The sequence below is a fragment of the Mirounga angustirostris genome, unplaced genomic scaffold, assembly GCF_029215605.1.
Source record: "Mirounga angustirostris isolate CCGP_5_RB_7025 unplaced genomic scaffold, mMirAng1.0.hap1 SCAF_3, whole genome shotgun sequence".
NCBI classification, from domain to species: domain Eukaryota; kingdom Metazoa; phylum Chordata; class Mammalia; order Carnivora; family Phocidae; genus Mirounga; species Mirounga angustirostris.
In genome coordinates, this window is record NW_026991711.1 from 18,688,189 (window position 1) to 18,713,141 (window position 24,953).

The following is a 24,953-nucleotide window of genomic DNA, read 5'->3' on the forward strand; positions in this document are numbered from 1 at the left end:
GAGGATCTTTTCATGTGTCTGTTGGCCATCTGTATGTCTTATTTGGAGAAATGTCTGTTCATGTCTTCTGCCCATTTAACTGGATTCTTATTTTTTTTTTAAAGATTTTATTTATTTATTTGACAGAGAGAGACCCAGAGAGAGAGGGAACACAAGCAGGGGGAGTGGGAGAGGGAGAAGCAGGCTTCCCGCCGAGCTGGGAGCCTGATGCAGGGCTCAATCCCAGGACACTGGGATCATGACCTGAGCCGAAGGCAGACTCTTAATGACTGAGCCACCCAGGTGCCCCTTAGTTTTTTTTTTTTTTTTTTTTTAAGATTTTATTTACTCATTTTAGAAAGAGAGAGACAGTGTGAGCGAGCAGGGGCAGGAGCAGAGGGGGAAGGAGAGCGAGAGGGAGAGAGAATCTGAAGCTGACTCCACACCAAGCTGGACACAGGGCTCCATCCCAAGACGCTGGGATCGTGACCCGAGCTGAAACCGGGTCAGTCCAACACTTAACTGACTGAGCCACCCAGATGCCCCAGGATTATTTGGGTTTTGGGTGTTGAGTTTGTAAGTGCTTTATAGGTTTTGGATACTAACCCTTTATCAGCTATGTCATTTGCAAGTCATTTTCCCATTCCATAGATTGCCTTTTAATTTTGTCGATTGTTTCCTTCGCTGTGCAGCTTTTTATCTTGATGAAGTCCCAAAAGTTCATTTTTGCTTTTGTTTCCCTTGCCTCAGGAGACATGTGTAGTAAGAATTACTATGGCCGAGGTCGAAGAGGTTGCTGCCTATGTTCTCCTCTAGGATTTTGATGGTGTCCTGTTTCACATTTAGGTTTTTCATCCATTTTGAACTTCTTTTTGTGTTTAATATAAGAAAATGGGCCAGTTTCATTCTGCATGTTGCTTTCCAGTTTTTCCAACACCATTTGTTGCAGAGACTCTCTTTTTTCCATTGGATGGTCTTTCTTGCCTTTGTAGATTAGTTGGCCATATAGTTGTGGGTCCATTTCTGGCTTTTCTATTTTTTTTTTTTTTCCTTTTTTTAAGATTTTGTCAGAGAGAGAGTGCGAGTGTGCACTCAAGGACAAGCAGGGGGAGTGGCAGGCAGAGGGAGAAGCGGGCCTCCCGCTGAGCAGGAAGCTGGGATGAGGGGCTGGATCCCAGGACCCTGGGATCATGACCTGGGCCGAAGGCAGATGCTTAACCAACTGAGCCAGCCAGGCATCTCTGGCTTTTCTATTCTGTTCCACCCATCTATGTGTCTGCTTTTTGCCAATACCTGTATAAATGTGCTATCCAGAAGAGATGGTGGTTAACATCCTGGAGTGATTTCAGTAGGACAACCAATAAGAAAAACGAGTCCCCCTCTTCCTTTCAAGGCAGACAGTTTTCATAAGGGTATCCTGAAGGTTTCATGGGGTGGGAACACTAGGCAATTTTAGTAGTGACCAACTTTCATTTCACTCCCTTCCCCCTCATTCCTGCTCTGGGAGTCATTTTTAAGATAAACTACTTGCTGGTAGGCCTTTGTCTCAGATCTGAATATCAACGCAATCCCATTTAAGGTAGAAGACTCCTCTCTGAAAGGTTTTCTAGAAACCAGGTTCCCTTCACTGTTGCTCTCTCAACCCTAGAATTCTACTCTGCTTCTCTGCACGGTCAAAGCTGACTCACCAGCACCAGATCCATATTTCATCCCAAAGATGGGAAAAGAGATAGAGGAAGATAAGCACCTTGCTTTAAAGGAAGTGATCTAGAAGCTGCACATATCACCTGTGTTTACCTATCGTTGGCAAGAACTTTGTCACTTGGCCACTCCCATTGCACAGGAGCCAATAGTCTCCAGCTGGGCAGTCATGTGCCAGGTAAAACTCTGCTGATCCTGGTCCTAGATGGGGGATGGGAAAACAGATTTGGGGGTGAAATAAACAGTCTCTATGTCATAAAATAGAAAATGTAGCAATGTATATTAAGAATTTTCTGAAAATATTCCCTTCACCACCAAGTAAAAATGCCTGGGTGTTGTGGCACAGAAATGAGCCCCAGTACTGCCCACGTCTTACACTAATTCTGCCATTTCTCCCAACCAGCATACACTGTATTCATTTGCTATCTGCTTCTCATTTTCCCCAAATTACCAATGCCCATCTTTCGCCTGTTCATTTCTTAGAGAATTTTGTGATGTCTTTTACTATGATTACTTTTTATATTAAGAACAGTAACTCTATTTCATTTTTATTATCATTATTTCATTTCCCTTTTTTTGTTTCAAACACTTTTTGGTGTAGGGCTTGTATTTTAATTTTGGTTCTGGCATTTTCTTAACTATATATTTTTGGGTTGGAGGCCTATTTATTTTGTTCCACTGATTTACCTTGATTATCGCCAGTGTTTCTTATTTTAATAGTCTAACTTCATGAAACATTTAGTGCCTCATATATTTCCCATGTTGTTCACCTTCTTCCCATCTTCGCACCTGTTTGTTCTTCCAGATGGATACTGGAATTATTTTTGCCGGGTCCAAAAGTAAATTCCACTGAGTTTTTATTGGAGCAGTGTTGGCTCAATGATACAGTACAGGAAGACTGATATATTGCTGTTTTTCTCATACAGAAACCTGGCTAGCTCTGTTTATACAACTTTTTATGAATCACGGTGAAGTTTAAATTTTTCTACCTTTCACTCTCCAGGTCTCAAGACTTTTTTCTAGGTATTTTGTCTTTAACAATTTTCTTGTAACATGAATATGCTACTACCTAAGGAAAACTATTAGCTTTTTAAGTTAAATTACCTGATTGAAGTCTCTTTATTAGTCCTAGTAATTTTTCTACTGATTTTCTTTGGGTTTCCATGGAAGACAATCATTTTGAATGCTGATAATGATAATTTTGCCTCCACTTTTCCAATAGTTAGGCCAATTACTTCTGTGTTCTATTTCATTGAGTTTATTAAATACTACCAAAGCAAAGCTAAGTCATAGTGGTGACAACAACTATTTTAATATACTATTAAATTTGTTACAGTGTTATTTGTATTATATTTATGTAGTTATTTTGCATCTGTCATGAGATTATCCTCTATTTAGTATTTTTCTCAGATTTTAGTGCTAACTTGAAGAAATGCATTAGAAGCCTTTTAATTTGCCCTCTGTTCTTTCAGTGTTTTGTAACAACACTGGAACTGGCTCATCCTCAGAAATTTAAAATAACTCAATACCCCAAATTCTCTAGGCTCAAAGTTTTTGATGGGAATTTATTTAGTCACATTTTAAAGTATTTCTTGGTTATTGATCTATTAACAATATCTGTGCTTTTTGAATTATTTTAGTAATATATTTTCTCTAGAATATTAAAACTGCCTTAAATTTTTCTGTTCAGCAATAGGCAAATTAATATTTTGCTATTTCCTTAAATTTTGTTAGCATAATTGTCATAATGTATAAATTGGTCTGAAAGGCAGTACAACAGTTACGAGAACTGGTTCTAGAACCAGACTGCCTAGATTTAAGTGCTGGCTCCTCCACTTATCAGCTTTGTGAATGGGGTCAGCTGTACAGCTTCCCTGCCCCAGTTTCTTCATCTGTAAAATGGGAACAGTAATGATAGGTTATCTCACAGTGTCATTATTGTTAGGATGAAAGAAATAACCAGTGCCCGACACAAGGTACTTGTTGGCTACTACGATCTTTCACTAGACATAAGGACATTCACAGGTCCGCTCTGAAGAATGAAGAGCTAAATAAATTGTCTCCAGCAAAACTACTCAAGCCACGCCACATACATTTTAAGGTTATACAAAGTAATTCTTCCAAGTTCCGCATAAGGGAATGAGGCGCTCGGTGCTGCCCTCTGCAGTTCTGCAGCAGGGAGCCTGATTATTACTAGACCGTTTTCGGCAAAGAAACTACATAGAGTAGGAATGGGGCGGCTGTAATTCCCCTGCTGTGGAGGCAAGATTTAGAGAATGAGGAGGCATACGGGTCCTTGTGTTTTTTGCAGCAGCGACCACCCTTTCCCATCAGCGAGGACAGGCCATGCCCTACTCTCACTGGTATCCTGGGTTCAGAGGTGAGAGTCTGTGGCGACCGCAACTCCCACCTCACTCCTCCTGTCACTACCAACTCCTTTTTTCTAATCCACTTGCTCTAGTAAATGATTCCAAACCAAAATTTTCCAATAATGCTTTCTTAATATTTTCTGGCTCTAATCCCATATACACATGTAGCAAGAACATGCACAAGTTCAGGCTAGGGCGAGGTTTTTCCACACTGATTTCTGGATAGGAGGCCACGTCTGCCACTGCGGGGCTGTCTCTTATTCATGACTGAAGGCCTTTTCAAGCAGGACACTCATTCAGGCGAGCAGGATCCTTCGGACACTCTCATGCCTCAAATGCACAGCAATTATTCTGTCCCTGTCATGCCACAAGGAGTGGCAAGAAATCTGGTGAGACTTTCTCAGGCCTGTCACCTGAGTGAGGTGGCAAGCCTGGCTGTCAAATTCCCAATACAACTGGGATTTCTGTCACCTCCTACCTGTGCCCAATGTCTGTGAAAAACAGGAGTGAGCCATGGTGTTTCTGTCCTCCTTGCTCCCTTCAACCCTAGCTGTCCACATTCCAGGGATCTTTCCTGGTCTTGACATACAAGATTTTCTTTGACATCATTATGCAATCTTTTAAACTGTTACTTGGGCATGGGTTCATGAGATTAAAAAAAATCTTGGAAAGACCTCTATTTAATCTCAGATAAAGATGGCATCCAGACAGATTAGACACCATGCAAACTCCAGGAACTTTGAAGTTTAAATGGCTAGGAAATAGGAGATGGTTCAACAAACAGCCAGTTAATTCAGGTGAAGTAAGTTAATGAATCTGGTAGAAAATAATCTTGGTCTTTGTCATGTTTCAAAATATACTACTGTTTTAAATAATACTTTTACCTCTGAGTTTTCCATATGAATGTAAAACATCCAACTGAAACTAAAAATGTATTGTTTACCTTGATAGCTCCACAAATACTTAACATTTTGTAAGGATGGGTTAATGATTACTAGACAAAACCCTTAACCATGTGCATTATCACTGATGATTGATAAATGATAAATAGATGAAAAGGGAGGGAGGAAAACAGAAGGGAAGGAAGGCAAGGAGAAGGAGAGAGAAAAAAGGGGAGGAGAGAAAAAGAAAGGGGAGGAAGAGAAAGAGGATGGGAGGGAAGAAGAAAGAGGAGAAAAGAATGCATAGTCCTGAAACAAAACCTCCTAAAGATCTAGGATGCGTTAAAGTCTGCAGTCATGAAGTAAATTTTCTAAAACTCAGTTTATTCATCTTACCCTCTATGGTCGTCGCCGTGATCAAATTCGCCAGGCAATTGCTTAACTCCACTTGGGTTTACCTTTGCAAACAGTTACTGGGTCAACATAAAAAACTCAAACAGTTTCAAAAGTGGGACATTTTGAAAGCATTTTGTTTGCTAACACAAATATACCTTATGGTTAACTATTTAGTAGAAATTGATTTTCTCAAATTTGGCCCAATTATTTGATGAGTTTAAGACAAAGCAGCGTCAGCAGCCCTTAATAAAACATGGGTAACGTGTAAAAATCAATCACTGATCTCAAAATTATCTTCAGAGTTTTAGTAGCACATGCTGTCTTTATCATTGTATTTTTAAAAAAGTGTGCAAAGATCAAGACTAAGGCATTCTCAGCTATTTAAAATAATGGCATTATATAACATGCTTATTTAATTTCTGCAATGTAACCTCACTAAATTATCTATGACTTTAATCTTTTCCTGCTATTTTTAAGGTTCATCAGTGCTTCCTTACTTCAGATGTATCATCATCCAGAACTGGAAATGTGTATGGAACCTCTAATTTAAAGTCGAATTACATGACTGTATAAATATATTACTGTCCCTTAATTTCTTTTCAATAAATCAAATGAATACAAAGTAATAACCTTATACAAAAAATGAAAATTACTTTTGGATGGCATCCTTTTGGAGACAGACCTAAGATTAAAATATTACAGCAGGCTCTAAATATCAGCAGGGCTGGATGAGGCTTTAAAATGAATAAAAATGTGTGTTTTGGGTCTTTGATATTTTAATATTCCATCACCGTTTCAAGAGGGTAAAGCACTTCTCTAGTAGTGAGAGGTCTCAAATTCTGTGTAAGCAAGAAAACCAGAGATTTATTCTCTGACAGTAATATCAATCAATTATGACTAAATGGTTTCACTGGGTACTAAACTGCACATTCCATCTTTGGCTGGAGAAATTTGTAAAATACTAGATTCTTCATATTAAACAGGGAGCAACATCCCATGACCAAACCAGTAAAACACTGGATTGCCGTATTTATGTCCACTAAATTAGATCTGCCCTTCTAATTACCCATGTGATAGAACGTGTGCCAAATGCACACACAGTATCACTCACTGCCGCTCTGAGCTCAGGTAGCACTTACTTTCTCAGCCTTTTATTTAGTATCAGTTACCTCTTCATTTTATTAATTCTGATTTACACATGTGAGATTTATCTCAGAATCACTGACAATCTTCTTGAAGACACATAGCCTGTAGGATAGGGTTATGAATATATACTTTCACAAATACTTGTCAGTTCTTTAAGCAGCTTACTTCCCAAGGACTACATGATCTGGTGGAGTACGGCAGTAGCCAAAAGTAAAGAAGAAAGAGTGGTCCTGATGTCATGGACCCATTTCCCACTGCCTCAATGACAAAGCAGGAAAACCAGGCGTGAGTTACTTCTGCTTGAACTCTGCTCGGAACCCTGTCACATTATGACCCACTAGTAAAGCTCCCAGAAGCCACCAGCTAACGATTGCACTCCATTCAGCCACCCTGTCAGCTTACACATCACATGTAGATGCGCACAGATAACTTTTCCTTTACATACAGTGCCCCTCCCCGCTGCCATATGCAGACTGTCTTTCTACCCTTTACATCAAAGTAAGCATAATCTTCAGACTCTGGACAAAATTTGACATCAGATGAGGAATTTAAGGATGGTGTGGAAATCTACTGCAGTGAATCAGAAAATACCCTAATTGTAAAATAATATTTGGAAGTAATCTTCGATTCTTTCAACAGATACTTACCGAATGCCTATTTTGCATTCATTTTGGGAAATACAAAATAGAATCTGCTTGTTTTCAAGGAGCACACATATAATAGATGTTATTGCCGGGCCAGAGCACTTAAGGGCCAGGACTTACCTTTGAACATGGCCAAACCACTACCTGCCTCATTTCCAATGGCTACAAATAAAGTTTGCAGGTTATAAAACTTAAGTATAACTGTTTGAGCCAAAACACAAACTACTTGAAAATATTTTCTGTGAATTTCCATTAAAATCCTCTTGCTTTTGTTCCCTTTTTGTTTTGCTTTGTGGGTTCTTAGTACCTTTTCCTAGTAATTTCAAAGTTTATTGTTTTATTCTGCTAGTAGATGCTTTGCAATGAAAATATCAAACTTTTCCTGTACTCTAACAAAGTATAAATTGCTTATTTACCTTCTACTTGTCTCCAATGGCTGATTTCCCAGTTTTTGCTAATTTTGCTTTACATACTGTATCTTCACTTCTTAAAGCAGTTCTTTAATATTTACATGCTTTATTGGCTAACAAATATTGATTTCATGGCTTCCCCATTCTGGAGGTCCTTCTTTAAATGTTAGTAGACCGATACAGTTCAATTTTTTTCTAGAATTGGGTTTGTGAGAAACATACTATGAGCCCTTTTCATCGACAAAATCTGTTCTATTCAGACAAGAATGACAATGGGGTAGTTATTGAATTTATGAATAATCATTTTCTCATTGAACCTCTTTAAAACTGACATTTAAATACCATGGAGAATGGGGCACCTGGGTGGCCCAGTTGGTTAAGCGACTGCCTTCAGCTCAGGTCATGATCCCGGAGTCCCGGGATCAGCGGGGAGTCTGCTTCCCCTTCTGACCCTCCCCCACCATGCTCTCTCTCATGCTCTCTCAAATAAAATAAAAATCTCCAAAAAAAAAAAAAAAAAAAAAATACCACAGAGGAAAATTCTTAAGACATTGAGTTTTTCTTTTTCTCATTGAATTGTTAACAAGTATTTTCCTTAATCTATTAACTTTACTTAAGCTCAGTCTGAATAAAATCTCAAAATAGTTACACAGGCCTGGGACTATAACCATGTCCAAAAGTGACATGATTTCATAGGAAGGGGACACATAGTAGGCAAAATGACCCCCCAAAATATCCCTGCCCTAATCCCTGGAACCTGCCAAAAGAGTTTACATGGTAAAAGAGAGTTAAGGCTGCTCATCAGCTAACTTTAGATTATTTTGGAATAGCTGGGTGGGTTGAATATCCTTAAATCACCAGAGTCCTTAAAAGTGTAAGAGGGAGGCCTCAAGAGGTCAGAGACTTGATGGCAGAGGTCAGAATAATGTGACATGCGAACTCAACCCATGGCTGCTGGATTGGAGATGGAGAAAGGGTCTGTGAAGCAAGGAATGCGAAGCAGGAAAAGGCAATGGATCCTCTCCCACAGCCTCCAGAAATACAGCCCTGCCAACACCTTAATTTTAACCTAGTGAGACCTGTGCTGAGACCCCTGACTTACAGAACCGTAAGAAAATTTGTGCTGTGCTTTGAACTATCAAGTGAGAGAGACCCAAGTAGGGTAATGAAGGCCTCTTCAGGTGACATAATATGAGACCTAGAAGCAGCTCAATCAGCCATGCCACATGCACGTGAAAGGCATCTTAGGCCTGGTAATGAACATCTACCTCTTTGAAATGTGCTCAAATTGTCAGCTTATCTGAAAATTCTCTGCCTTCCTTCTCCCACCCCTCCGTTCACTGAAATCACGCTGTTTGGCGGCAGCCAGGACGTATTCCTCCCCCCTCAGTGTCGTGTCACCATCCTTTTTCCCTTATCCACCCACCACCCAGCTAGATAGCCTGCGTGCTGTCACTGTCGCTGCTGATAAAGATGTCGCAAAAGGACCGGGCCTGAACATTTTATCCCTCCTATTATTTCAAGTGGGTCTGACACCCAAACTTGTCCAAGCCAAGCAAAGCTTAAAACCACTTTGAAGTTGGGGCAAATGCATTTATTTTTTGCTGGATGTAAACCCATAACCGCCGTGACACCTATTTATCTTCCTGATCAAGGCGGAAAAGCTAAAAACAAATTTGCCTAAGTTACTAACGGGGGGAGGTGGTACTTGAACCAGGAAGTTTCCCTCTTAAACACTTCTCTAGGACTCTTTTTAAGTAGTTCCTTAAATTTCTCAGCCAGCTATAGCCAGTACCACGTGGTGACTTCTAACAGTCTTCAAATTGGACTCTGCACATTCCTGGGGCCCAGACTAGTTCAACTACACAGATGTGTAGTTTTGAGGAAATAAAAATTGTCATAGTAATTTCCGTATATCGTTCCCTAAAATTAACCTGTGAAGGTACCGGGTTTTCCTTCCTTAACTTCTTTACTATGAACCTTTCCTTACACCACAAAGAATATTCCTGAGGCGTATTGGTTTTACTGATTTGTCCCAGGGCGTCAAAGACAATTCCGAATTTCATCAAGGCCCAGTATACCAGTGTAGGCCGCCTTTGTATTCCTGGTACCTTGTGCTAGCAGTGAAACTTAAAAGTTAGAACACCATATGGTATTTTGGTAGGCACTGTGACATTTTAAGAATGCTGAATTGCTTGATAACCAAAAAAGTGGGGAGGGGGTTTGAAACTGAACAGAGAACAGAGATAAAAGAAGATACTACAAGATAGAGCCTTACTTCATTCAGGCAACAAAATCACGTTGAGAACCTGCCACTAAACACAGCCTCACATCAAGCTTACCTTCCTCGGTACCAGTGTGGCGAGTACACCCCTTTACCCTGGTAGTCTGAATGTCAGTTGCTCATTTTGTGAGAGCGGCGTCAAGTTCAACATTTACTTCCAACAGCACCAAAACACTGCCACACAAATGGAACATAGAAGGGCAGGTTTTCTATTCTCCTGAAGCTTCCAACTTCCAGCTTTCTTGCTGGATGATTACTACTGTAAATTAGTTACGTCTCCTACTCACCAACACTACTCAAATCCCTTCTGCCAGATATTTGATAGATTATCACTAATGTACTTTACAATGATTACACCTTTCCTAAGTCCCATATGTACTATAAAAGACCAAGGTGTTTGGTTTTCTGTTAACTTCCACTGACCCAGTCTCTTTGAAGCAGTCATATTCACCTGTGGGCACTTCCACTCATTCCTGCAAGACTTAAGTACCTTCTATGTGCTGAGTGAGTACTGTTTCAGGTGTTGATTATGCATCAATGAACCACTTTCAAATCCCTACCTTCACGTAACATCCAGGAAGGGAGTAGGGACAGGATTTTAAAGCGAAGTTGCTAATTCAGGTTCGGGGAAGGTCCTCAGATCCTGCATTCTAACAAGATCCCAAGTGAAACCACTAGTCCTCTATTAGGAAAAGTGACCTAGAGAAGGAAGAGTATGCAGTTTAAAGAACTAGTTTGATTTGGTACTTGTGCAGACCAGAAACAGGATTAGATCACATAGCTGAGGGGGTAGTTTTTCCAAGCTAAGGGAAGAACAAGGGCAAAGTCCATGAAGAAAAAGTCAGCCTGGGGAGCTGAGTGGAAGCAGAACAGTTTAAGGTCTTTTTTTTTTTTTAAGATTTTATTTATTTATTTGAGAGAGAGAATGAGACAGAGAGCATGAGAGAGGGGAGGGTCAGAGGGAGAAGCAGACTCCCCACTGGGCAGGGAGCCCGATGAGGGACTCAATCCCGGGACTCCAGGATCATGACCTGAGCCGAAGGCAGTCGCTTAACCAACTGAGCCACCCAGGCACCCCAGTTTAAGGTCTTGTACAGAGGATTAATGAGTGAGCTGGGGGGCTAATCACATTCCAGATTTTAAAATAAATCATCTATACTATCATCAACAATACAGGCAAGGGCAGAATCAGCTCAGAAATATTCAGAACATGGCAGAAACTACATCCTTTCTATTTAAAATTAGAAATTTAAATATCAAAGAACATGAGATGGTGCAAATTGGACAATTCTTTGGAGGGCTAGAAAATCATTTGTCCAGAATGACCTATAGACCAGTGTGACCACAAATTTCAAACTCCAAGGAGATCCATGTCCAGCACAATTACACTGTTGGCCTATCACTGGAGCAGAAAGGGGTTACTATTTACTACATAAAGTTGGGAGAAAGGAAAAGCCTGTGGATTCAGAAGCAGATTTAAGGTTGGCACTAGCTAAAAAGTTTATGCAAAGCAAAACAGTCACAAAACGAAGTATATGAAACACAAAACATGTATTCTCTTTTCCTATTCAGCATTCCACCTCCACAAATTCCAAAGTACCACTTCGGCTGCATTCATAAGGCTCATCATTTTGGACAATTTAGGTAAGTATATTCTTAAAACACATAGTTCAAAATTAACCAATTCCTCAAAATGCTTGTCTTCCTAGCATCCAGCTCTACTCACTTTCTGGATTCATTCTTATGCACCTGAATTAAAGTTCTACGACTTTGTATTTTGAAAAGTATCTTTGGGTAATTATAATGCCCAACTGTGGTTAAGAACCTTATCTTGTAAATGTATAACCACTCTAGATTCCAGCAGTGGTATTCCCTGAACGTGGCCTTTGCATTCTTGACTTTGTTGAGGAATTTAATTGGCCTTGTAAGGTACCTAGTGGTTCAAGCAGCATACAACTCTACCTGAATAGAGATAATTTTCATCTAGTCTTGCCAACATTAAGTCCCAGCTTACCCTATCTGTTGGTATTCCCACATAGATTATATCTCAAACAAGTATAGGAGGAGGACTCCTTTAAAGTCTATCAGTGGAATTTAACCTTTCAATGCCTTAGTCTAATTGAAGTCAACATTACATTATAGCAATTTCATTGTGTATATACTTTTTATAAATAAGCATGTAAAGATACATGCTCATTTCCCAGTAAGTGTACATATTCTTAAATTTAGGCATGCAATTAATAATGGAGACACTTCACTGAATATTTGGTTTGGCATCACTTGCTACGAACCTCAGGTTTCTGTTTTTTACCTCTATACCATAAATACTTGCCCTATTAATGACTAAACCCATATTTATATTGGCATGTAATTATTTTTCAAAGTACTCAAAACTGCACAGGGCTGGGATTGTTGCCTTTAGAGTTGCTTTACTGGCCACAAAGTATCTTAAAAACCTTAATTTTCATCTTATTTTAAAAATACAGTACAAATCCATTAAAAAACATTCAACCTTATAACCAAATATTTAGATCTTTACTAAAAGCAGTTGTTTAGGACTTCACACACTTTGGTTTCCCCTTAAACTTCAATGTATCAATAGGTTAAAGATCAAAGTGAAGATGCTTCATACTTAATAATATCTAAACTGGCTGGATTTTAAGTGCCTATGGTCTGTTATTAAAAAAAAAAAAAAAAAAAAAATCACACAAACTTATTCTTGGAGCCCTTATCACATTTTAAGTTAAAATACCAAGAACCCAAATTTCCAAATCAAGTAAATTCAAATGTGATTTAAACATTTGTCAGATTCAAGATAAGAGAATAACTTTTTATAGACTAATTTTTGACATGGGTTTTAATCAAGAGCCCATTTACGTTTTATATCCAATACTCCTGATCTCACTTCATCTGTAAAATTAAGATACAAATGCTGATGCCAAAGATAACTAAAATAATTCATGTAATAAATCACTTCAGTACCTGTCCCCACTTCCCAACTACCTCAAATTGATAAGCAAAGATGTTTGGATCATTTATAGTAACAAAAAACACCAGAAAAAGTGCCACAACTAAAAACAACCTTAAAATTTTTATTTTAATATGCTTATTCTGGACAATTTCTTAACAAACAGTCTTAAAATATGTAATTTTATTTATTTACATTAAATGCACCAAAACAACTCAAACAGCATGACTAAATTGCACATACATATAAGTAGGCCTGTCTGAATGCTGTGCCTGTTTAAATTACTGGAAAAAGAAAACTAAGCCTTTTTTTTTTTTTAAACAATTTTCCTGTGGTCTTAAAATCATGGGATACATCCATCTTAGTTATCCTTTAAAACTCATGAGGACTATTACATCAGGAACTGAATTTATCAACAGAAAGCTACATTAATTCAGACTTTTTAAAAAACAGTGTAAGCTAAACCACCTCTCAGGCAAAGAATAACCTGCCGCCAAGACTCAAGTAGACATGATAATCTTATTTTTAGTTGGACACGAAATACTGGCCTGTATACTTATGCTCTCCTTACCTTTACTACTCAGCTAAAAGAGGCTAATTTTCTAATGATAGACAATCTTGGTTGTCAATTACTAACAGAACAGTATTTCATTAAATACATAATTAACTTGAATGTAACACTGAATTGTTCTCCAGGCAATTGCAGGTTGCATTTTGTCAGGAATCATTCTGTAGGGTTCTTCAAGCTACAGGGGAAAACCCAAGTCTGGCTTGTTCTGCTTAGACAGGTTTGCCTGTAAAATGAAGATCTCAAAAGTTTTTAGTAAAATCACTACACTTTGCAAGCAGTTTTGAAAAATAATTTGTAGAGCTGTTAAGTGCTTTCCTTTTAACACAGACTAAGAATCATACATGCAGAATATGCAAAAAAAATATAAAGACTTATTTCTTCCTAAAAATAGTCTTAAGGCTATCAAACCAGGAGCAACAGCACCCTAAAAGTCTTAAACACTTTTAAGGTTGAAACACAAAAAAGGTTAGAGCTTTCTCCCCCAGGACAATTAGAGAAGAGGCAGGCAATTAGGAGCTACAATGAACGTGTTCAACTTATTTTTATATCAAAATGACTAATTATATTTGCATGGCTTTGTGTTAGCGCTACTCGAAAACTCAACTGTCTTGTCTAAGAAAATCTTAACAGAATCAAGAATGTAAACTTTGCCACACATTTTAAAACCAGAAACATAAAATTCAATTCCTAGTGAACCCTTGACAACCTCAGCCCTACTGCCAACCCCATAAGAAAACATTCACATCTATTAACTTGTTTACTAGACGTGAAGTGTAGTTAAGTCCAATTGAGTTCTGAACAAGTACTACAAAGGTTCAAGCATCTAGGGAGAAAAAGTTAATTAACCATTTAGGGTTTTATTAAAATCTGACAGTTTAGCATATAAAGAAATCCTGTAGAAAAGCTTCCTATCACTGTTCTACTTCAAACAGTAATGCTAGTATATTTCCCCCCTCAAAAGCTTTAAAATGAAATTATATGGTTTGGTAGATGTAAACACCTTTTTCCACTAATCACCATCACACCCCATTTCTACAGACTACGATCAGCCATGCTAGTATTATGGGACTTTGAGAACATTTAGTTCAAAGCAGTATTTGTCATTAAATATCAAAACAAAACCATTTCAAGATTTTCTTCAATTCAAAAGGCTTAGGAACTCAAACTAAAAGACAATTACATCTCCATTGTATAAATCATCGCATAATTCTTAATATTTTCTCTCTCTGAAAAATTACCTTTTAATAATCAACTCCAGAACTAAGAAACTCTTACCTTTCTATTCAGGGATCCATGATTAAACTTTCCATGTTAGACTTTACGTAATTGATTTTAAAAAGGTAAGACGTCTTCTAAATTTACCAATTGGTATAATAAGCTATAGAAAATTTACTCCATATTACTAAGATAACAGCTTTCCTCCAAAATTCAGCTTGGATCCAATTTTAACAACGGACCCTATAAAATCTGATTATTCTCAAGTTAACCCACATTTTTCTATACAGGTGAGACACAGACTAGACACAAGACACATGAAAGAAGCAGAAATATTGGATAAAATACTGTGTAACTGCCATTGCTTAAGGTTCCACTCCAGTGACAAAGTCACGGAAGCCTAGACTAACTATCATTGTTGCAAAAGTCTGGTTTATGAAGGGAGAAGGAATGTTAACAGTAGTACAGACTTAAAGAAAAACTAATTTCAGACTCCCACCCAACTACACTCTTGGCATTAGAGACATGTACACATATACTTGTCACTCCATTTAGCACCAGTGTGTCTTATTATCTTTTTAACTCCTATATTTTAAGTTCCAGAAAGCTAAGGACAGTCTAAGGATCACGGAACAGTTTATACAGCATAAATTACTAAGCAAACTAGTACATAACCAGTTAACAGTTTTACACATTAAGAACACTAGTACCGGTAAAACAGTATTTGTTTACTAGAAACAAAAGACAACCTCCCCTCCCAAATGTAAGTTAACATGCTTAAAAACCACCAACCAAACCCCACAACTTTTTTTATACATTGCAATAAACAGAATACTTTCACCAAATTTAAATAATGTACAAGTAACACAATTTATTAACTTTAAGATTAAGACATTGTGAATACCAGCTCCAGAAAAGCAAAAATATCCTAACTTTACAAATTATCATAGTATTAAAATAAATTTTCCTCACAATTATAATTAAATACTTAATATTAACCTAATTAGATGAATATAGTAAAAACTTATAATCAAATCTGACATGCAACTTCAGAGGTGGAGTATTTTAGCACAAAATTATGACAAAACTTCATTTTAAAGAACAAAGAGTTGTATCTATGAACTTCACACTGACAAAAAAATTAAAATTACAAAGCTTTTTTTAATACTTTACATTTCTGGAACATATTAAAGTGGAAGTCGAATCTTCAGTAATACTTAATTTTCAAAATCTTCTGGTCACAATCCCCACCAAACTCAACAGGCCGGGACAAGTGCAATACCATACAGAAACACAGCATTGCAACCGATCCCAACCTGTGTAGAAAGGGGTTTGATTTTCCCTTACTTTTCTACAGACTTTTCACTACCACAGTCAGTTTTGCATGGATTTGCACAGCAGAATATCACACAGCTGGATGCAAACCTGCAAAACTAACCATAGAACAGTGTTCAGTAACTGGATAGTTTGACTGGGCGACAGGCCGGAGCTGGAGTTCTACAGCTCGCAGTACTTTAAGTGCTCATAATGCAGTAGATAACTAAACACTACCTGCACTATAAGCACTTTAGTGCTACAGAAGCTGTCACATCACATACACCAGGCAGATTCTACATCGACACAATAAAAGTACACAAAATTAGTAAAAAAAAAAAAAAAAAAAATCACTTGAAGGAAATAGCAGGCCACCATCAGTTTTGCATAGATTTGCACAACTACATTCTTCTTGTAGTGCAACTATGCAAAACTAACAGAGGACTGCAAACAAAAAGTATTAAAACACCTATATACTTGCTTGGCTTGGATTATTGGATGAAAACATAACTTCTTATGCCAGAAGGAGCACTTAGGGCAGTAGATGCTAATCTACTTCACTATCTGCACTAGATGCACCTTAGAACAAAAAGCACTCAACACCAGCAGGCCCTGCACTTTCAAGCCCACCTTGGCTTCCCGAGGCAGCTGTCACCATAATGCTACAAGTGCCTTCACTGCAGTAGATGCACATATCACTACCTGCACTGTAAGCACTTTGACATTATTCTGACTGGTCACAATCTTCAGTCTTACAAGGTGATGGTCTCTTTATTCCTGCTAAATTTGAAATAAATAATTAGAAATAACACCTCCAACTCTTAAGAGCTATAAAACATACAAAATTCAGCATAGTCCCTAATGGGGAAGAGAAAATGAATTTAATTATCTCAAACCTGTAAGTTTCATTCACAAGCACACTTAGACCTTAAAAGTATTAGAAAAATCTTTTTCACAAGACAATCTTAACCATCAATCTAATACTGTCAGAGAAACTGATGGCTCTTCTTTTACCTGGAGGTTCCCAGACATACTCAAAAAAATTTTTTTTTTCAATCAATCAAGATAAGACTGCATATGAATGAGAATTAATAGATGAACAGGGCAATTTGATTCATGTACCTTTTAGAGGGATTCTTCACATCCACGTGGCAAAACATTTTTCTTTTCTTCTGGCTTCCAATTAGCAAATACTTAGCAAATTAACAAAATTACTGTTCAGACTACATTTCAAGTGTATTAGCTGGTTATAGAACTTAAACATCCTGTTTAAATTTCTTTGAATCTTGAAAACTTACTCCAAAACAGATCTATCACTCAACTTAAAGCAGTTTTAAAATTACATTTTGTAAACCGTACATCAATTTCCAAAAACTTATATGGTATTTGCATTGTACTCTTACTAACTTAAAAATTAGCTGACCCACACTGAGTTAATTTCCTAGAAAAGGTAAATGGACAAAGTACAAGATACCTATTTCACTCTTTGAAAACCCAATCTATTTACTGAAATAAAAGATTAAAGTAAAAAAAAATTGTTTTAAAGAAAAGTTAACAAAAAAATTAGAACACACTTACCCACTAGGGAAAACTTTCTTCTCAGCCAAGTGTCCTTAGAAAAGCTTTTGGTGCAGTTAGGTCCACGTGTATGACTGGGATTGGGGGTGGGGAAACAGGGAAAAAAGACAAACATATTTGCTGAAAATTATCATCACCCTCCAAACCTACATTTAAATTTAAACGGTCTCTTTTCTAACACCCTTATATCAATTAGTTAAACCATTTGCTAAACCAAGGATAACGTAGCCAAGGAACACTGGCAATGTTTAAAAGACCAACAATGTATATGGGTAAAAACGCGTTAAAGAGAATAAAGTTGAAAACCCCACAGGTATTGGATCCACGTCCTATTTAAAAAGATCCTGAAATACTCCAGTATAACGCACAACAGTCGTTAACTGTACGGCTCCGAGCGGAGGGAAAAGCAGCAGCCAAGGGACTATTCTTTACCACCCCTCCCCCAACCAAGACCTCGTGGCTGCAAGCCGGGATAAAGAGTTGCTTCCCCAACTGATGCGGTCGGGATGGCATGCTGGTCATTTCTTCTTTCGGTGGTACAAGAACGAGCCCGCCTCCTCCAGTTCCCATGCCCTCTGCTCCGGCTTAGGAGTAGGAAAGGGAGCAGGAACACTCGAGACCGCAAAGTGCCCGCCTCGCTCATGGAGCCCGGGCCGGCAGCACATGTCGCACAAGGGGGTGCGCGGCCTTGCGGTTCCCCGAGCGGCCGCCAGGGGGCGGCGGGTCAGAGTCGGGCCCTGCCGGACGCGGCAACCCGCCCCCCCTCCGTTTCCCGGCGGCAGCCGCGCGGCGACCGGCGGCGCCGAGGCCCGAGCACGGCGGGGACGCGGGCGCGCCGCCCCTCCTTTGTGTCCCCCGCCCCCCTCCCAGCCCGGCCCAGAGGGGCGGGGGCTCCGCGACTGCGGTGCCCGTCGCACGCGGCCCGAGGCCTAAGCCGGGAACAATCGGCGGCGGCGCGCAGTCGCCGCCATGTCCCCCGCCCTCACCCCCGCGCAGCCCGCCCCGCAGGAACATGGCGGCGCAGCCGCCGCTCCCGCCGAGCCGGGCCGCCCTCCCGCGCCGCGCTCCCTGCCAGCGGGCGGGCGAGAGCGACTCCACGCCGCCACCGAGGCCAGCCAGGGCCTGCTCCGCGGGCCCCGGCCCGGGAAGTTGCGAGCCCCACCCGGGGACTGCCCACGCGGGTTAACAAAGCCCACGCGGAGTGGGGGCGGCGTCCAGGCCGCGCCGCCCCGAACTCCCGCGCCCTCCGCCCACCCTCACGCGCACAAAGTTTGGGGGCCCGCGGGCTCCCGCCCACGCCACGCCGCCCGCCAGCGCGCAGGTACCTCGTGGGCGCGCCCCCTCCCGGCCCGCGGCCTGCCCCATGTGCCGCTGCCGCCGCCGCTTTGTTCTGGAGGCGCTTTAACTCTCGCCCCCGGGAGAAACTTTCCCTTCCCAGGGACCCGCGCCCCGCGTGCACCCCGAGGCCTGGAGGGGGCGCGGGCCTCGCGCGTTCCCTCCCTGAGGGGCCATTGTGTGCGCCGCGCGCCCACCCGCCCGCCGGGGCCGGCCCAGGCGGGGTCCGCGCGGGTCCCGGGCGCGGCCGCCGCGCGCACGCCGCCCCCTCCCGCCCTCCCTGCCCCGGCCCTGCCCTGCCCCTCCGCCAGCCCGCGAGCGAGGGGGCAGCGAGGCGCGGCTGCCACACGCCGGGGCGGCCAACGGCCCGAGACCCGCCCCGGCCCCGGCCCCGCCGCCGCCGCCACGCTGCCCCGGGCCATTCCGCCCCACCCGCCCTCCCTCCGGACTGGGGCCGCACACAACAGGTTTCACTCACGCGGCGGAGGGGCGGGCAGACTCACCAGGAGGAGTAGCCGCCACCATCTTCGCCTCGCCCGCCGCGGGCTCTCGCTCCCGCCTCCCCACCCGCCTCCGCTTTACTACGACCGGAGGCCCCAGGCCGGGGGTGCGGCCGGCCGGCCGGCCCGCCCCGCCAAGGGGCTTCGCGAGGAGCGAGAGCCGCGGCTACGCGGCGGGGGTCGTCCCCACCCCCTCGGCCTCGCCCGAGGGCGCGAAGTGGCGCGAAGGCGCAGGTCGGGCGGCGACGGCAGCACCTCGAAGGGCCATGTGGGTGAATGAAGGGCGGCGGCTCCCGCCTCAACGTAAATACGGACAAGCCCCACTCCCTCATTAGCATAAAAAACAAAGTACTTCCGACCTCCCCGCCCGCCCGCCAATCACCGCAGGCCCCGCCCACGGCGGCTCGGGCTAGGCGGCTGGGAGAGCGGGAGCCGGGAGCCGCTCGCGGCGCAGCACTGCCTTTCCCCGGCCGCGCTTCCCCGCCGCCCGCCCACCGCCGCCCGCCTCGCGGAGCGCCTCGCCCGGACACCTCGCGCCACGCCTCCGGCACGCCCTCCGTTAACAAGCTCTGCGCGCGTGCAGACCCCCGCGCGTCGCACACCCTCCTGGAAGCGCACGCTTCCTGCGGCTTCCTGAGAGCTCTGCTCTCGCTGGGACTCGACGTGTACGCGATGTGATTACTGTTTATTACTTTCCTTGCCCACGATGGGTCTCGGTCGTAATTAGGGGCCTGCTTCGTGCCAACATGAACCAAAGATGAATAAAACCCAGTGACTTACTATCACATTGAAACCGGATTACTCGGTGCACACAGATCGTTTGAGAACAGAGATAAACGCTTTACACCCGAGACTTACATCGTTGAAATGTGTTTCCTTAACCCGGCCGTGTGTGAACCAAAACGCATGCCCGAGCAGAGGTTTCGCTGCTGCAGTACCTGACCCTCCTCCCATGCCCCGCTGCACTTAGTAAGAACACTTGGCTCTCCGGTACAAATAGTAGAGCTCGAAAAGAACCTCATAAACAACCACAAAGCTGAGAAAAGGAGCCCACTCAGGAGCACCTCCTTCTACATATTGTGGTTTAGGAAATTCCAGAATTCTCGGAAACATAATTGTCAAAAGAAGTGAGGGTTCATAACGCTTACTACAAGTACAGTAATTTTAAATTGGTTTTAAATAATCCAGTAAGTATTTAGTGGAAAGCACATACCACTCTTTCGTGATTTTGCAAGTCAACTGTAAAAACCATGTTACCAGAAGATGTCTGTAATGTCCAAATGTTAAAATTTTCGGCATTCAAATCTTGATGATACTGCTAATATTTACTATCTTTGACTCATTTTGCCATGCTTTGCTTAAATTCAATCGTCAAACTAGAGATATAAAAAGTAAAGGATTAACTCTTCTTTTTGCTATTCTTTTATAAGAAGGACCTATTTTCTAGATATTTTTGCTTTACAAATCAAAATAGATGGCCAAATCTGAAATTTTACAATATTTACAATATTAGTCCTTCTATAATAGTAATCTATGAGACTTTCAAAGGGGAAAATTGATTACTAATTCTCTTTAAAGTCTGTATTTAACGTTGCTTTTGACCAGCATTGACTGATACGTCAATTCCTTTTTCTTTAAAACTTCATCTTCTGCTTTAAATTAGAATGGCTGGGAGGAGAGGTGCTGTTGAGTGTTTATTACACTCTGAATCATGGGAAATCCCACCTATACACAGGTTTCTTAGCAGGAGAGAGTTATTTATCTCATAGTTTCTTTCCAATTAAAGTCAACACTGCAATCCTGCTATTTTTAAAAAGGCTGTTTTTAGACATCTAACAATATTTCTGCGGAAGGCTAACAGACAAGTAACTATTTTCTGTGATTATAGTTTGAGAGATTTAATTCTTAAGGTATACATTTTTATGGTAATCAGAATTTTGGAAGATGTAAATTCATTTAAACCAACTTCTTGGAAATCCCAGAAAGTTTCACAATTAGTAGATTGCATTTTATTTTTAAGGGGTTCACTCACACTTCCTTTCGAAATTAAGAAAGAAATTATGAATATAATTAGAATAATTGAAAACTTTTCAATACCAATGAATTTAAAGATTACCCAACTTAGTATTTTTTTTTTTTTTTTTTAAAGTCACTACTAACTAACTAGAAACTCATCCTTCTCAATTTCAGGGGCCACACCTAGGGCCACAGCGAGGTATACTCTATCACCAAAGTAAAGATTTTGTGGTTACGATTTTGAAGATCAGAAAAAATTTCTGAACCATTAACAAATGCCTTCGGCAACCAAGGAATGTAAAAACAAAGCTATCTGAAATGCCAAAGTAGGCACACAGACTTCTCAAGTTAGCTAAAACACACGGTACAGTTTTACATAGTCCAGAACTTTTTAGATGAAATGAAAAGCTCAATTCAACATGAGAACATTTGCATTAACTGTTTACATTGTATATAACAAGTAGTAGAGAAATATTTGTATTTTTCACCCAGATGCTTCAGTCTTATAGGCATAGATGATGTGATTTGAGAACACGTAAAAAGTTCTGATCTTATTAATAACATTCAGAATTTTATTCCCTATCTTTTGCTATGTCAGTATCAATTGACTTAGTCGTATTAAATTTTCAAAAAATAAGTTCAGTTTGAATATTCTTGTTTTGTAGCATAATTACAGGATTTTAAGAAACTAATGAATCAGTAATCTCATTCCCATTAGATAGATGTGAAAAACTTAAGAATGATGTAGAAATCTAAGACAAATACAACTATCTGTTATTTTAAATCTGTATCTCTGTATAATTTGAATATTAATATGGAGACAGTCTATAAGTTGGCTCTTGCAATTAAGTATATTTCATATTTTGGCAATTTGGCATTTTAAATATAGGTTCCTATAGTAATTTATTATTTCCTTACAGTATTTGAATTTTAAGGGAAAAGGAGATATAGTTAAACATCACATTGACCTTGGAAAATTATTAGGTTATAAATCAAGAACATTTTGAACTCTTATAATGTAGCAGTGATCAATGACACAAATTCAATCATCATTGGGATGTTTTACAATATATATTTGTAAATGTCTGAAAATGCATCGTCTAGTCTTATCATACTATGTTTTATATTTAGGACTTTAAAGACATTCAATCCAAGTTAACAATCATCTATTAAGTACCTGCTATTCTCTGGTACTGCTCAAGGTTTTAATAAGGAATAAGACAGAGCCCTTGCTTAGGAAAAGTTCAAGAATTATAGCATATTACTGATTATCATGAATATTTCAAAAATAAGCAAAGGATTCAGGTCTTCAGGCTTTTATTTGTTCCTTCCAATGTCTAATAAAATAATCCCACTGATGTCAGGTATTTTATTTCCATAGTTAAGAATTTAGAACATCTGCACTTCATATATGTTATTTGATAATCACACATAACATGAATATGTGGATTATTTGCTACAAATGGCATTCCAAGGTGCTATTAATGACAATCAATTTATAGTGAACACAAAAATCATGATCATTGAACCTGATGGTTCCATCTATGGTTTTGAAATTAAGAAAATACAAATTATAGAGGGAAAAATGAATGTGTGTGGTTTTGAATAAAGAAGCAATTTAAAGGAAGTTCTTTCTTTTGTATCCTTGAAAATTGTCACTGTGGTACTCTGTAGAACCAGATGGGAATAACTGATTATTATTTAATTAAGAAAACTAGATATAGGGACGCCTGGGTGGCTCAGTTGTTAAGCATCTGCCTTCGGCTCAGGTCATGATCCCAGGGTCCTGGGATCAAGTCCCACATCGGTCTCCTTGCTCAGTGAGGAGCCTGCTTCTCCCTCTCCCTCTGCTGCTCCCCCTGCTTGTGCTCTCTCTCTCTGACAAATAAATAAAAATCTTTAAAAAAAAAAAAAAAGAAAACTAGATATACTAGATACTATTTGTCACAATAAAGAGATAGTCTCTACTCTTAAATAAATTTGGTATGCACTGATGTTTATCAATATATGTAAAATTGTATGGCTTTAGAAAACAAATTTAATATATTTTTAATTAAACATTTAAAGGTGATATATCATAGTAAATTACGGTAAAGTATTTCACCATTTTTCACTTATTTCATTCTTTTGTGCAACATCAAAATTAGAAGTATCTTATTTTTAATTTCTTGTTTTTAACTTAATTCAGTAATTCTTTACCTGGCTGTACTTTACAATTACCCATAGAGCCTTTAAAACATACAAACGCCTGGCCCTTACTTGCAAATAATCTGATTTAATTGGTCAGAAGGGAGACCTGAGCATTGTTTTTTTAAAAAAAATTCCCAGGTCAGGCTTATGCTAAGTCAGAACTGACAAGCTCTGGTACTTAGTTCTCGCATTAGATAAAAGCGTTTGACTCCTCAGTATCTTTAGCTGTTAATCTTGATAGGCGCTTGTGCACGTGTCCATCCATATTACATATGTTGCATTGCTAATTCACTCAGAGAAACTGTGAGAAACACGCCAGCGTATTTCAAATCCTTCACCAAAGAGTTATGGGCATAAAAATTTTTTAAAATGACAAAAACATCACAAATATTATGTTGAAAAAACTATGTACATTAACTGTAACAATCTAAGTTTATAAGGCACATTGGAAACTAGCGAGCTATTGCATATTTGCTCTCTGGGGTTGCAGTTTATTTTAAGAAATCTACTTAGCAATGAAAGATCATTCCAAATATGGATTGCGTTGTATTTGAAAAAATTCTCTGTAGTGGACATGTTTAGATGTAAGTTCAATTTTTTTTTTCAGTCATTCAGCTGTGAGAAAGGGATACACAAAGATCATCTGGGTCATCTATAATATTTTGAAAATACTAAAAGACAGACAACAAACAGATCCCTGGTAGGAGTAATTACCAAATGCTAATGCTTTCAATCAATTTTATTTAATTTCCTAAAAGCTTCTTAGGGTTTTTTTTTCTCTTGCTTTCAAATATAGGCTTTAACCTCAGTTTATATCAGAGGAAACAGGTTGATTCAGCCAATCATCTAGGTCTGCTTTGGTAGTTCATAGTTCCAGAATCAACTTAACGATATTGATTATATAATTACCTCTTTAAGACTGGTTAGAATAACACAGATTTCACAATCGTCATATTATTTTACATAACTACACTTGAGTATTTAACATTCAGGCCTAATACTTTCTATGTATATCAAGGTGATGAAGAATTATTTTAATGTTATGGAAATTGTAATTGGTTATGTGAATTATAATTATATATACATAATTTGCTTTCTGAAGTCACTTTAATGTGAATAGATGAGAATCTGTTCAGATTGAAGATTTCTGATGGTTCAGTTGCTATAGTTTGGTAAGTGTCTAACCAATAGAGAAATTGCTACCGTTATAAAAACACAGAAGCATTATTTAAATGAGACTTCCAATAAGTGAGATACATTTTTGGAAAATCTTGCAAACCAGTGCACTTTTTTTCCCCTAAATGCCAGTTAATTAAACCATTTCCATATGCAGGCAGTAAACTTCAACGTATTAGTTTATTTTTCATATAACAATGTTCAAAACAAGGGAGTGTATTCAAAAAGTTTTCACCAGGTAAAACCAAAACTGAATTGGAACAAAAGATGATATTTCAGT

At 39.9% G+C, this 24,953-nt stretch overlaps 1 long non-coding RNA gene across 4 annotated transcripts in view; it reads right to left on the bottom strand.

Annotated features, from left to right (window-relative positions):
• Positions 1–19,556, bottom strand: part of LOC135363824 (uncharacterized) — a 38,572-nt gene extending 19,016 nt beyond the window's left edge. For all 4 annotated transcript variants that reach the window (XR_010409953.1, XR_010409955.1, XR_010409954.1 and 1 more), the window contains exons 1-2: positions 19,295–19,556; positions 1,777–17,530 (exon numbers count right to left, since the gene is read on the bottom strand). This is a non-coding gene — a long non-coding RNA (uncharacterized LOC135363824). The remainder of the gene's footprint in view (positions 1–1,776; positions 17,531–19,294) is intronic.
• Between the last annotated feature and the right edge of the window lie 5,397 nt (positions 19,557–24,953).